The following is a 3,297-nucleotide window of genomic DNA, read 5'->3' as shown; positions in this document are numbered from 1 at the left end:
CACTTGTGTGTATTGTGTGATGTTTGTTTGGGAACGAAGGGGCCATATTTTAATGTAAAAGTGTATATTTGTAGTTCTATTTGGCAGCAATTAAAGTGAAAGTATATATCAGAATGGGAATATCACTGTCACCAATATCACTATAGTAACAGAAGTATTTTTAAGTTTAGATTAATATTTAGTAGTATACTAAATATAGTATACTAAATATGCTAATCATACAACTGGGACTTATCTTAAGTTTTTGTGTGTGTGTTTGAACACACTTGCTCAAAATCCTTTTGAAACACACTGACTTCACCTATGTGAGCTTTAATACTAATGTATATTCCTGTGAGGAGAGTGCGCCACCACAAGGCTCATAGCAGAACAACAAACCTGCTTTCACTTTTCACATGGGTAAAGCTAGACAGAGAAAGCTAGTGTGAGACAGGAAACTGTAGAATTTTTTTAAGACTTTCACCGAGGATATTTGATGTATTATGAGTTATATCATGATTCAAGTGATTAATTTAACAATATATTCTTAGATAAATAAAGTAAATACAGTGTTTATATAATATAACTTAACTGTCTCTTTGCAATCCTCAACTTTTTCCAATACCACATTTCAGAGGTTTATCTTAACTGCCTTGAATATATCCTAAAAACTGAAGTCATTGGTTAATTTGCTTCTTTAGCTTTAAAATTATGTATTTATAAGCCCTGAAACATGATATGGTATACTTTCCAGTAGCTCTGGCCTCATGTCACATTTTTTTCTTTTCTCAGATCAGTAGGGCAAAGCAATGCATGCAAAATTACCTTTGACAGTAAGTTAATAGAGAAGACAGTTCATGGTGATGCAGCTCAGAGACCAAAAATAATTAGATACTCAGAAAAAAATCAATTTAAATATTTAAAGGTGTAAAATAAAAATAATAGTATAAAGAATAATGTAAATAAGCGCAACTTAACGCACATTTGATGGAAATTTTAAGGCAAGGTATCAACATCCATACACTATACCAGCCGAGCAACTGCTGAGTGATTGTGACTTGGGTCCGGTAAGAAAAACATCTTTTACTAACACTGACAAGTACTGCTCTTTTATTGTGTATATGCCCTTTTGGATGTGGCAATATGTTACTAAACATCCATTGTGTTTTTTATCTTATCTATTTGTTTTTCTTTTAAATGGTTAACTTTGCTCACTGTCTGCTAAAAATGTCCGGCCCAGCTCGTGTCCTTAGTCTGAAAATTCGTCCCGACAAGATATTTAATTGAATAGCCCTGCACTATACTCACACACTTAGTGTGAGTATAGTGTCTGGAGTGTAGTCCTGCACTATACTCACACACTTAGTGTGAGTATAGTGTATGGAGTGTAGTCAAACAGGATCTAAAATGAAAGTGTAGCTACTACAGAATATTATATATGTGCAAAAAATCAATAGTATTTTAAATCAAAGTCTTTGACAAAGTATGTCTTAAAAAAGTACAGAACATCAGATACTTGGATCAGAAACAAAAACACAAATAGGAGCAATAATTGGAAAATAAGAAAAAATAGGCCTACATTGTGAAAAAAACAACAACAACTTGTCTAAGGTAGGCAATGGGTCGGGGAGTGGCTCTGATTGGTCCGTGATAACGGGAACAAGGGGAATAATAACATTGCTAGATACAAAGGCATTGGAAAACAGAGATTTCGCCATAATCTCAAATTACTTCACTTACAGATGATTACCGATTGCTTTTATGACCTTTTCTCCAAACCCAGCAGAAAAAAAGTAATGTTTTTGACACCATTCCTACCAACAGTAGCTTTAAAATAATAATAATAATAATAATAATAATAATAATAATAATAATAATAATAATAATAATAATAATAATAATAATTTGTAAATTCAATACACATTCGTGTGAATTCAAAATACTACCAGGGTGGATATTTTAGTCTTTCCTTACTCTTTCTCACTTTAAAATAAATGAAGTAAACCTCAACGGTGTTTTACTTTGAAAGTCTCTTCCGGATGTGTTACATTAACTTTTGTCAGCTTGACGCTCTCAGTGTTTAGGTGGTTCCGCCTCTCCTCCTCCGACAGAACTCGGCTGTTGTCGCTGACTCTCGAAGCGCCCAAGTGGAGGAGAAAAAGGAAAGGAGAGAGGGGGGACTGGTCGTAGGGAGGAAGGAGGGAAAAAAGTAAAGGAAAATTAAATATTAACACCAGGCGTCAGCGGAAAGTGAAAGTGGTGCGTTTCGGAAGCTTTGAAGTCTCCTGAAGGGTCCAGCTGGTCTTTCACAGTCTATGTTGTAAACACGTTACTGTAGTTGTGACATTGCGCGGTGAGCGACACAGCAAAGGGAAAGGTCTCCTCCCAGTCTGTTGACGGATACAGTTCGGCTTCAGTGAAAGGAGACACGGCTAGACCTGACCAGGTAAGACTGCCATGTGTGGATAAACTGTCACTCTCAGGCTCTTCTACCTGAAGCAACAGCTGGTCTCAGTCTGCTCCTCTAACACACACACAGAGGGAGACTGCTGCCAGCTTTCACAGCCTCTATCCGTTTATGCAACACTCAAGTGACACCACTGATAATTTAACCTAACAGTGATATTATTTGACCTGTCTATATTTCAGGTGACCTCACTCCTTCATATGAGAGTCAGTGCTTCATGAGTGTTCAACAGGTGATTCCTCGAGCTTAAGGTTGACCCAGCAGCAGGCAGCAGCACAGTGCAGTCTGGGCCTTCTGCCCTGATTATTCCCCACAGGCCCCACCTACTGTGTTTGCCACATAATGACTTATTCTGGAAAGCAAACTTATTATTGCAGAGCTCAATAACACTTTCACAGATATGTAAACCAGCCACTTCCTTTCAAATTATGCAACGTGTAATCACTTGCAGCAGTACCAGTGTAGTCCAACATGAACCAATGAGATTATGAACTAGGTGAGATGGTTGAAGTGGAGGCCACACAGAAGGAAGATGTTTACATGGACCATCAACAGCGCTGTTGATGTCCCCCTAGCCATTAGGAGAACAGAATACAGACTGACCATTGATAAGGCCAACTCATTAGTACCCCATTCACCGCCATCAAAGCCTCCTCTCAACACCCATCGACATGAGAGGGTCGCACCACACACACTGGAAGCTGAGGATCACATACTTCCTGCATTTCAGGCAATGCCAGAGGTATAGCTTGCTGTTAATGACAGAGTTTTATTTTGAAGGACATTTGAGACAAGAGGAGGTGCCTCAGAATTTATTGTCATTGTTTATCCTAAAGAAAAATAACAACAGG

General features: G+C 37.9%; 1 protein-coding gene across 1 annotated transcript in view; it reads left to right on the top strand.

The window, feature by feature from the left end:
* Positions 1-2,057: 2,057 nt before the first annotated feature.
* The window catches only part of gng12a (guanine nucleotide binding protein (G protein), gamma 12a), a 38,023-nt gene continuing 36,783 nt past the window's right edge, over positions 2,058-3,297 (top strand). The window contains exon 1 of the mRNA XM_034703921.1: positions 2,058-2,425. The gene's annotated coding sequence lies outside the window, so the exon portion shown is untranslated. The remainder of the gene's footprint in view (positions 2,426-3,297) is intronic.

Source organism: Notolabrus celidotus, chromosome 15, assembly GCF_009762535.1.
Source record: "Notolabrus celidotus isolate fNotCel1 chromosome 15, fNotCel1.pri, whole genome shotgun sequence".
Taxonomy (NCBI): Eukaryota; Metazoa; Chordata; class Actinopteri; order Labriformes; family Labridae; genus Notolabrus; species Notolabrus celidotus.
The sequence above is the reverse complement of the archived record's forward strand: the minus strand, read 5'-3'. Positions and strand labels throughout refer to the sequence as shown.